A 12,292-nucleotide genomic window follows, 5' to 3' on the forward strand; every position below is an offset into this window, starting at 1 on the left:
GCTAGAGTCTTCAGCTGGTTCCTCCAAAAAATTTTCTCCTCCTCTAATCTTGTCATAGTGCAACAGGACAAGCAAGGATAAAGATGCCTACAAAACTATTCTTTTAAGTGGATTTACTCAACAGTTATAGTTAGCTTACAATTGTTTGTTATTATTCATACCCCTCTGCTTCTACAGCATATCTTTCTTGCTTCTCCTTATGTCGGATGTGCGGGGAGAACGCAGAAGGGGAGGCAGCGTAGTTCCAGGGCACATGTCAGGTGGGGACAGCATAATCCCAAGGTGATGCTGCTAGAGCATCACAGGCAGCTGAGGCTGGGAGGGCTCTATCAGGGAGAGGACAGCACAGAAACAGACGGGCTCAATGACCCATTCCTCTGACTATGTTCTCTGCACCGCTCACCTGTCTCCTGAAGCTAGAGTCAATGCAGAGCAGATTCACCTCTCGTCCCTGACGCAGCAAGAGTCAACACTGTGGCATCCTAGCTAAGCAGTTCTCAGAGAAGCCATATGAACGCAGGACCCTGAGGACAGGACAACGCAGGGAGAAAAGCTTGATTACCACTGCCTTAGCAATAAGCCTGAAGTATATATATAAAAAGGTAAACGGAAGCTCGACTACTCAGTCTAGAATCTCTGAAGAATAATATTGCTGGCTTCCAACAAATTGCTATTATGAATACATAAACTGAAATACATAGAGGTGCAGAAGTTGATAAATTGACAGCAAAAAGTCATTTTGATAGCAAGTCACCAGGATGACTTCCTTTCTTCTGCCAAATTTCAAATCCCTGCCAAAAACCATGTGTGACGTTCTATGTTCTCAGTAAATTCAAAATTCCTTTACATCTTTACAAAACATCTTATCTTTCCTTAGCATGTGCAGTTGTGAGGTGGAATAAGTGCCATGCAAATTGCAGGACTGTCATCTTGAAAGATACTTTTACAAATAAGTTAAACAAATATCTGTCAAGAATATCTTAGAACAGCAATTCAAAATCTTTCTTATTTATTACTGATTACCTACTTCAGGTTTCACTTCTCGGCTCAGATTCAGACTTCAGTCGATGAACTTCACTCAGGTTATGATCCTGTATGCAAATGCTATTATTTCACTCTGACTGTAACCACATAATTGGGAACAATACTTATTTTTATGTATAATTTATTGTTAGGGGAATGGACTAGATGATATTTAGAAATTTATTCCAGGCCTATCTTCTAAAATTTTCTAACATATAGAAAATAGTTGAACTAATTTTTCTGAAACTTTTCACTAAGTCCAGTTCATCACAAATGCCATTTATAAACACTGCCTTGAGCTATCAGGAATGAAACACGTCCTCTAAGCTTTTTTTTCTGCTTATTTATGACATTAAAACTTCTGTTTACTCAGGTACCAGTCTGTTATGCCTAAATTAAACTTGACCTGCCATGCTGAGACTGTCTTCATTTAAACTCATGACTTAATCTGTACTTATTTTCCTAACAACTCTCGACTTCTGCTTAGATTATGTAAAATAATTGGTTATTCTGCAAAATACTCTGTATTTAAACCATCTCATGCTTCCTCTGGCTTTAAAAAGTCATATATCAGTATATTTAGAAATATTTTATTCACTAGCAAAACGCTGTTATCAAAGTCTCCATTTAAAGCTTCTGATCATCTTAAGAAATCAATAGAAGGGCAATAAGCAAAATACTAAATAAGTTCATTTTAACATATTAACATAACGTGCTATATAGAATATTTGCCTGTGTCAAAACTATATATATAGAAGGCAGAATGAATAATAATTTGGGTTTGCCTTTAAACTACATTCGAATTCTGTCTGTCTTCAAAATAATGTCTTGATAGGTAAATAATTTGCAGCAGAACTATAAACAGAACTGGAATATCAGTGACAAGCGGCTGGGGTAGAATGAAGTCTAAGCACGAAGGTAGTAAAGTTTCTAGGCAGCCAATTTTTACAGCAAATTTTCTGTGCAAAAAAGAATTAAGGCTTGATCAAATAATGAGCAAATGAAGCTAGTCTCCAAAGGAAATAGAGCCTGCTGCCCAGATGAGGTGTTTTGAAACAACCGGCACGAGGTAAAAGCAACGCGTTTCATGTCAGTCTGTCAGACGGACCCCAGAAAAATGAATGTGCAACAGGAGAGGTGTCAAGGCATAATCAGTATGCATTTTAGATGGAAAGCAAGAATCAAAAACTTAAACTGCTGAAAGGGCAACTGCCACATGAGATTTTTATCTTTAATAAGTTTCCCCTAGAAAACAGTGTGGAAGATCTATTACACCATGAATTATGATACTATCTGTGAATTAGATTGCTGATGGATCAGACAACATGGGAGTAAACAGCACAATGGGAATACAACCCCCGAAGCAGATACACGGGTCCAGTACTGAAACAAATCTTCAGGTCAGCATAAAAAATGCCACACACACACACACACTGAGCAAAGGGAACCTGGTCTAGATACGAATGGATTTTTCAGAACCTGCAAACTGTGGGAGGAAAATCATCAAGATATTTGTTCAGTGAACTCCAATAGCTGCTTCCTAGGGAAGATAAACGTAAGGAGGCTGAGCACTATAATAGACAGCACCATCTAAAAGAGATACATGTAAAGAGTATTAGGATGAAAAAACCAACATCATTTAATGCAAGGACTAGTGCCTTTAATCCAACAAAGAGATCATATCCTAAGGGATGATATCAAGCATTCATCAGAAAGCAGACTCATAAATATTTTTGGAAGTTGCTGTCTATGTTAGAGAAAATGCATCAGAGATTTTCAGAGGTTGATGTGAATTGCATTTTTATTATTTTTTCCACCAGCAGTATACCATCCAGGAATATTTGTGAAGCTGTACACAACCTCCCCACATATAGTGGGTTATATATAGAATCCTACTTCTGGTTCTGTCAAAAGTCCATTCACAAACACAAGGACGTTGTAATACATCACTGTACAAGTGTACCTTCAACTTGTTTAGCAGGAAAGCACCAAAACCCAGTGTTCATTCTCTTTAATGTTTCAGTGTTTCAGCACAGACAAGAAGCAACCCTTTAAAGAACCCTTCGTGTACTACCTGAGAGACCATATCTAACTGCACCATGCGATGGTGATTCTGCCATTTTCCTACATTTGCATAATGATTTGTGCTCTTCTGATACAGTACAAGAATGGTACAGTATAGTATAGTACAAGAATACAGCATAGTATAGTATAAAAAATGTTTGCTATTTTTCTGCCTTTCTGACTTTTAAAGGAAAAAGTTGAAAGGAATCTTCAAGATCAAAAAGTTGAAGAAGAGACTTAGCTCACGTTAACGCCCTATCATCTGGAACTACGTAATTAATGTAAAGTGGAAGAACCTCTCTAACTCTCCCCTCTTTTGTTCTTTATACCCGAGGAGATACACCGATGCGAGCTTCAGTAACATCGAGAAGGCTGCTGTTCTCTTGTGACTCTTCCAGAAGCCACAGCAACCATTCTCAACCCTGATCCTTCTACACAAATGAACTGGCAGCCCTCCGGTGCCCATTCCCCCTCACACTTCTTTTTTTTGGTAATGTACATGCCTCATTAGGAGTCCCTATTGCTGTGCTTTTTAAAAGCACGCTGATGAAAACAAGGCAAACATAGCAGGCATGCACAGCAGGCAGTTTCTAAGGGGTCATATCTTCACTGCATTAATCCAGGGACTGCTGCAGTACATCATTACTGCCATTTTGGCTCCAGACCTGTTTTTTAAAATAGCTGCAGATATAGTGGATATATTTAATGATAAATGTATGCATTATCATTTCCTTTTACTAACTTCAAACTGCAGAATTCAGCAGACTACTAGCTGATATACGTCTGCCTCCTGGAAGAGGAACTAAATGACCTTTTACATCACCTCACAAAAGTAGCATGTGCCATAATGATGCATTTGATCTATTTTCATTTCAAAAAGCAAGGATACGACAGTGAAGTACAAGAAAGCAAATAAAATTAGCAGCAAAACTACCATTACATCCTAAAGAAGTGGACATTCTCTGAAGATGTAGTCACAACGAGCCCATTCTCCTAAGTCCAGGTGCAACTAATTGTAATGTTTTTGTTTGTTTGTTTGTTTGTTTTGAAATGGACTCATTCACCTGTAGGGCAACACTGGTTGCAAGGCTAAGGGCCTTCAAAATCTTACACAACCAAGACGCATGTCCGTTAACGGTTAAGAAGTACCATTATTCATATTGCATCACATTTGTATGGAAATACTAAAAAGATGTGCCACTGGGAGGTCCTTAATGGGCCGTGCCTTCCGAGGAAAATAGAGTATTAGTCCACAAAGGCAGCAGTAGTAAATAACAAGTACCAAAGGTAGAACAGCTAAGAACTAATTGGCACATCAAGGCGCAGGAAGACATTGATGACATATGTGAGTGCCCACATGCATGCCTGCAGACAGACACACAGAATGACAGAGCATGTAAATCGCACATATATACATTTTTTTTGATAAATCAGTTATCCCTGGTACTAATATGGTGCCTGAAAAAAGGTTTTAAATGTTTTAAATTAATATGTAATTTACTATCTTGCAGGAAAAACAGCTTGCAAGACAAAGAGTCAGGATTTCCAGCAATGCAGAAAACGGTTTGGTGATTCAGCATTACAAAGTGCGCACATTTACAGAAGTTTTTTCTTTAGTTCTCAAGAAATGGTCGGATTAATTTTCCCATGACTTCTTATTTCTTGTAACATTAACGATTACGCACTTTGTTTGTTTGTTTGTTTTTAAGGGTATAAGAAAGAGGAATCACAAAAGCTACTCAAAAAATCTCTGAGCTGAATGTTTATTGTTTTCCCAGTAAGTGCAGAAAAATGCTATAACAGCTAAATGGTCTAACCAGAGAACCTTCTCTCTACAGAACAAAATCACTATAATAAATTGATAGCAACTGGGCTGGTGATGTAGAGAGCCTGGCCCCCTCTGCTGTCTATTTTGTGCTTCTTCTAAAATGTTCGTAGCAAACCTATAGACTTAAAGAATAATGTTTTTGTATTTGTGAATGCTTTCCTCTGACTTCGATGTTGATGGATAACCCTGACAACTCTCATAGAGACTAATGTACCAATGTGTTAGACCTGGAGAAAAAAAGATTTAGAAAAGGAAGGGGACCCAGAGGTTAAAAATCTTCATTCACTGCATTAGAACCCTTCCAGACCCCTAAATCCGCACATTTGCCAAATGTGCAATTAGAAATCAAAAGTTTGTACAAAAAGTGACAAATTCCTTTCGATGGCTAAACACTCTAAACCTGAGACAAGATTGCAGATGCACATAGAGGCATGTCATAAAGCAGAGGCATTTTGCACCTGAGTTAAAAAGTAATAAATGCAAGCTGTTTTAAATGTATTGCCTACAAAAATCACCTTGCAGAATATGCAAGTTACATTTTGATCAAAAATGTAAAAGTAGCTTAGATGTGTTTAATATGCTTTGAATCATACTCGTTTGTTGCAATACTGGAATTCATCCTCAAAGGATTCTACTGTAAAAGAGCCATCTGCATGGCTTTGTCCCTTGTGAACAATGTCCCACGAGTTTCTTTAAAATCCCACGCTCTTGGGACATATATCATTCTCCTCTAACACACATCAATACCAACTTTGGTCTCTTGCTCACTCCACTGGCTTCTCCTTTCTGTTTGCCTAGAGCAGCCTGCTCATGCACATTAACAAAGCAAAGAAGACATAAGCTACAGAGGTTACAGTATTTGTTAAAACTGCCTGTGTAAAATTAGTCACAGACAACGAGATTAATTAAAAACAGAGGAAAACAGAAATAAATAAATAAATATATAAATGCATCAGATATCTGCTTTACACTTCTCAACAGCTAAACTAGAGAATTAAGTCAAGCCCAAGTGAAACACAAAACCTTTGATACTCAGCTGGTACTGTATAGGAGCCATCAGTCTGACCTCCTTGCTGAGCCTTTGAACGCAGCAGTTTGTACCACTGTCTTTCACTCCAAGTGGAAGCGAACCAGGACCGTTCCTCAAAATTTTGTGGAACACAAACCCAAATCCCTGCAGTCAGAGCAGAGTTGAACCTAACCTGGAAGCTAAACTAAGAGTCTATCAGATTGACTCCCTGTACAGCTTTGGTTTTGGCTCAGGTACAGAGAAATGGAGCAAAAAAGGAAGCCTCCACACCCCTTGCAAGGAATTCCTTTCCCTGGCTACTGTTCAGTGAGCCTCTCCACATCTTAACATTCCTGTCACACCCATAAGAGCTTCTGTCTCTTCATCAGAAGACCTATCTGGAGAAAGAGATATGATCTTCCCATTCTCTCCCCAGCATTCCTGTCCTTCAAATTAGCATTTCAAAACCCCACCAAATTTATTTCTTTCAGTACAGTGACCAACTATTTTAATTGATGCTTTCAAGAAGTAGCTCATGGCTTCCTTTACCAAATTCCCATTCACTCAGCCCTGCTGCACACCAAGACATGTAGCGTGCAATCATTAGTTCACTTTATTAAAGCAGCTCACTATTATAATTTGTTTTTTATCTTGGATGATGTCACACTCAGAAGTACATTTTCCATCTTGCTGTGTCTCCTAATTTCAGTAACTTTGAACCCAAATCTCTTCCTGTAAAGAAGATTCACTTAAATGAGAGTCCTGAAAGGCTGAAAAGTTCTGAGATTTAGATAGATACAAAGAGTTTCCAAACTTTTCCTACTACCAGCTTCCCTCAAGAAGCACAGTATTCCCCAGCTGAGCTTGCATTCCCATCCTAGCTGAGGCTTGCACTCATCTTCAGTAGCCAGGCTCTGCTGCTGGGACAGCTCCTCACTTGTCCCATTCCTTGCCATGACAGCAAGTGTGACAGCCACAACAGTTTTATTGCGTCATCCCAATAAAAGAAAAAAATTAATCTGAGCTCAATTTACAACGTTCCGCAAGCTCTTGCCAGCCTCTCTGAAGTTTTATGATGCTCGTTCCATAGGTGGAAAGAAAGCCAAGTGCAGAAGGTCATGGGACTGCCCAGGCCCACTTGGATGACTACCACTGGAGATGAAAGCACAACTGCAGCACGATTCCAACTCCTTTTCCGCGCCTGCTCCCAGAACAGCTCCTCTCCCATCAGGAAACCTGAAGAACAGTGAAGTCTGGCAGGGGAAATGTTTCTTTAGAAAACTGAGCAACACAGAAAGCTAACATCACACCAGTTTGCAACATGTTGACCAACACTACACATTATTCTAAATGCAGCTTATTCTCCAAGTAAGCAGATTTCTCTCTGTTATTTGTTCACATCCACACAATCAGAAAAGCGTGTTTTTGTCTGACTAAAGTAGCAGGAGTGAATCATTTTCTGCAATCTTATTGTACGTAGCAATGAAGAAAATAGAGGCTGCACTTCCTTGCATTCAGGTGATGCCATCCCACAGAAGAGCTAGAAGTGCTGAGTACATCTAGCTTCATCTTCAGGAAAACCACCCACTCCCGGTCTTCACTTGTCTATTACAGACAGGTTACTTGCATTAGGTGTGTTCTATGAATAAATACGATTTTTCAGTAAGGATGTAGTATAATAAGTAAATAGACTAATTTTCTACGTGTTTGTCTCTCTCCAGCTCAGTCTGTCAGATGGAAGCTTTTAATGAACAGTAAAAGCATCACACTATACCAGGACATAGTCTCCAGACCTGACCTGATTTTCTAGCTGAGGTATATGATCACTTAGTCAACAAGTGGTTATTGTGATTCTCTTCCTTTCTTTTTCTTTTTTTCTTTCTTTTTTTCTTTCTTTCTTTCTTTCTTTCTTTCTTTCTTTCTTTCTTTCCTTTCTTTCCTTTCTTTCTTTCTACCTTCTCTTTCTTTCTTTCTTTCCCTTAACCAAACAGCGCACTTGCCTACCTCTACAGAGTGAATGGAAATGAAAATTTGCACCCTTTGACTATAAAAGTAAAACTTTTATTTATTTCAATGGGAACAGAACTCAAAACAACCTAATTGTGTTTAATAGAACAACTATAAACCAAAGAATATTTTTTGTCTACGAAGTCTCCCTAAACAATTGGAAATATTCTGAATCTGGTAATTCAAAACACACACCCCACAGAAAACAAAGTGACCACTAATAGCGATGATTATGACCAAATTTCAAACTCCATCAATTTTAGCCTCTGGTCTGGGGAAAAACAAAACAAAACAACAACAACAACAACAAAAAACAGAAGTATCATCTTATTGTACTTCACTTCAACCTCAAAAATAGGTGAATACGTTTTCTCGAATTAAAAGAATACACGCTTGTGAACAAACATGGAGTAAGCGAAAGCTGTCCCCAAAAGTTTCAGCTTTCAGATTGCATCATGCATTCAGATAGTTATAACTGCTAGCTTCCCCAGTACCATGTAAGATATATACAAACATCAAATTACAATTACATCAAATTACTCAGATCTCACTCTTATTTTTTTCCCAAACATTTCTGAGTATTTTATCTAGTATGCTTTCGTCAAGGTCTCTGATTTTCTAATTGCACAATATCACCAATAAGGAATTGTTGTTTGAATGAAATGCTTTCTTACACTATCTGTTTAATGATAACTTTTCTTGTAAACATGCTATTGACCCTATATTCATTCACTCTGGTGGAAGACTGAACAGCACTTTCTGCATTCCAAATATGTAAACCAGATCCTTTATACTTTTTGTACCACATGCTGTGAATTAGTATTAAAAATGATGGACAGTGTGTACCACAGATTTTTTAGTCCTGCATAGATTTAGCCACGTTTTTTATCTTATTCTTACTATGAATTCTCAGAAGCCACTATTGGCATGTGTTCTGACTGTGGACTAACAGAAGTAGGCACTTAACGTATTTTTGATCTGTATTTCAGAGGACTCGGTAAACTCATTCTTGAAGAACAGTAGCATATATACAAAAATATTTTTTTAGTACGTTGTCTAATAGAAGTTTTGCTTAACAAGCAAAATTATTCTTCATTGGTGATCCTGATCCAAATAATATTTTCTACTGATTTAACTGGGCATCTGGTCAGCCAAAAATGTATAATTCTATTATTAATTTTAATTTGTATTTGCCATGGGAGGGAAAAAACACTATCTTAAAACTAAAACTTAAGAAAATAATTTTATGTTAAAATTCATATCTCTTTTTCACGCCTAATCAATTTCTTGCAAATAATTATTTGGTATCTAATTCCACAGAGGCATGACAACTAGGTAGCATGCTTCATGCCCTAAAATGACTGTAACACAGGTTACAGGAAGAAACTTTACATTTGATTTAAGGATATGTATGAAAGTAACCGTTTTACTCATCTCCCATTAAGCAAAACATTTTCATTAATTACTACTTTTATTTTACATATACCGCTGAAGGGTTATTTCATTGTATTTCCTCGTTTCATTCATGTTTACCTTCACTTTTACTCAATCCCTCAAAAACAGAAGGAGCTGTCAAAACTGACTTTGAACTAATTGCTTCATGAATTCTTGCTCTGATAAGTTAATGCATCTCCTATATTCCACACTACAGCAGAGGCAAGTTCAGAGGGAAAACAAAGGATTACTGTAGCATCAGGAAAAGCTGGTAAGGGCTACATTTAATAGTGTGCTCATGTTGCAGTCTGCTGCTCAACAATTTGCACTGAAATTGTTGCTAGGTATTTACCCCTGCTGATATTTTTCTTATAAATGGGAAAACAGGAATCAGACTGCACTGACAAGTTAAAAGTAGATTTTATGAAAGGGAAAGTACTAAGATTTTATAAGTTTATGACAAATGTGTTTATTTAACTTAACATAGAACAACTCAATTTAATCGAAATGAGAAATATAAAGCTAAGTAGCATTCTACTGCACTTGCGGAGAATTAGGTAGGATACGTTCATAATTAAGCCTTGGTTTTGAGGCTTTGGTTAAACAGACTTACGTGAGAGCCCTATCAAAGTAGGTAACCCTGTCTAAAACACAAAAATCTGTTTCATCATTTATAGTTTTTATCACATCGTATAGCATAACTTTCACATGAGAACAAAGGTCATTTCAAAGCAAACTGTTGTTCTAAGGTAACTTTTAATTTGAGGACCAAATGTAAATTGCTATGGTGAATGCACGTTAGGTCACTAAAACAACGGTAGCTAAACTCAGATGTGACCTAGCAACCCAGGTGTTCAGGAAAAGTGCTGTTAACAGTAAGGATTGATGATCTAATCAAACTGTCACACTCAGATCCTCAGCAGGGTGGTTGGAGGGGAGGTGGAGGAGGATAATATTCAGAAAGCAAGCACATGCTTAGTGTTACTTTAAATTGATGCTGACATTTTCAATTGTAAAAAGAAATTTTTTCCTAAGTAATATAGGAAACAACTCTCCTAACCTTCCGGAGGATATCAGATAATCAGAGAGCTTGTTTTGCAAAAGCCAACTTCTCAGATGTGTGACTTTATGAAATACGAACTATCAGACATTTTAGAGGTTCAAGATGATAGCGAATATTTTAATGCTTTTCTTTCTCCTAGATATGCATAAATGGGTACTTAGCTAACTCTGCATATGCACTTGCTGTGCATATCCTGTAAAGCAAAACAATTAATAAACTCATCTATTTGTTCTAGTACCTCTGTGCTTTCTGCCCTCATGCTGTCCTTCAGCTCCAACACTGATGACTCAAGGAACTGCCAAGCCAAAACATTAACAAATAAATAAACAAAATCAAATTTCAGTGGTCTAAGAAACTTGTTCTACATCACATTTTTCGGTGTTAACATATGGCTATTTGCAAGGTGCTTAGAAAGTGAGGAATACAGGATTGCCTTACTGCAGAGGTAAAATTGTTATTCCCTTACAGGACTTTGCTCATGAATGATGAAGTCAAATGGAGTTATAAATGGTTAGCAGTGGCTTTACAACCAGAAGAACTATCTTCCCTTTTCAATTAACAGCAGGAAAGAAACTAGTTTAAAGTGTCAGAAGCCAGGCCACTATACTGCTTTAATCACAAATGGTAACGATTTTCTGCATGAGGTTCTGAGATGGCCATTTACAGCAGTACCTTATCTGCACACACCCCTTAGACAAGGATGGTTTGTCGACAGAGAACCTCTGTGGAATTTTTCAGAAGGCCAACAGGAGGACTGGGCTTCAGGTGCCTCTTTCTTGGCCTTGGTTGGACTACACTTGAGTATACACTACACAGAGCAATAGAGATCAACAAAACTAAGGCTGTGGATCTGAAATAATAGAAATGATCTCTCATTTGTCTGCAGCAAGCCACGTATGATATAAGCAGCACAAAAATAAGAATTCATTTTATGAAGTGTACTGCTAGTGAGCCACAGGTGTACAAACACAAGCAGTTCAAATATGATAAGTGGGAGTAAGGTTTTCTTATGTAAAATCATGCATCTGCTCTGTGTTTACACTTCTATTTGTTTTGCAGCTCTACAGATAGTGAAGCTAAGCATCGTTCTACATGAAGCAATGTACACAACTACATAAGCATAACACAGATAGCAAGGAGTCTTATTTTTTAAATCATAAGTTTCAGACATATAAATTATAGATACATTAAAGCCTTAGGAAAAAGAAAACCAAATAAATAAACCAACTACAAAAAGACCACTGAGATGCACTTCCTCTCATTTGTATGGCATACTGATAAAATTTCTAGAGATGAGTTGATCTAAAAAGAGAAACAAAAGCCTTAAAACCCCTGCTAAGTACCAATGATAAAATTATTTCATGTCTTTTTTTTTTTTTTTTTTGCTGTTCCATTTCTTCCACCTGCAGTTATTTTACTGGTACACTCAGGTATATCGAAGAATTATGTATCCAGTCAATTGCTTTTATGTTTAAATATTAAGACTTCGGGCGTTAAAAATTAGACACAAAACACCCTATGGGGAAAAAATTTGGAAATCATAAAATCTGGATGATATTCAGCAGCAGGAATTTCCTCAAGCTACCCTTTACTGCAAAATTAATTCACATTACTGGAAGGCTTTCCTATACCCACAGTGTTGGGAATGCTTTGTCCTATGGGGGACTGTTCATGCAGGATTCAGAATTTACATATTTCACTATTTTGTTCAGTTATTTTCCTCAATAAAGAGCATCAAACCTCTGTGCTAAATTTAAAATGAATTACAATTTTGCTGAAGGTTTAATTGCTAAGTAATTTGTTTGAACAGTTTAAACAATTTACAATTTAGTCAACATAAAAATTTGTGGGCAATCATATGGGA

General features: G+C 37.3%; 1 protein-coding gene across 7 annotated transcripts in view; it reads right to left on the reverse strand.

Moving 5' to 3' along the window:
- The window catches only part of ZNF407 (zinc finger protein 407), a 338,196-nt gene that overhangs the window by 182,325 nt on the left and 143,579 nt on the right, over positions 1-12,292 (reverse strand). The window lies entirely within an intron of this gene.

Source organism: Anser cygnoides, chromosome 2 (assembly GCF_040182565.1).
Source record: "Anser cygnoides isolate HZ-2024a breed goose chromosome 2, Taihu_goose_T2T_genome, whole genome shotgun sequence".
NCBI lineage: Eukaryota > Metazoa > Chordata > Aves > Anseriformes > Anatidae > Anser > Anser cygnoides.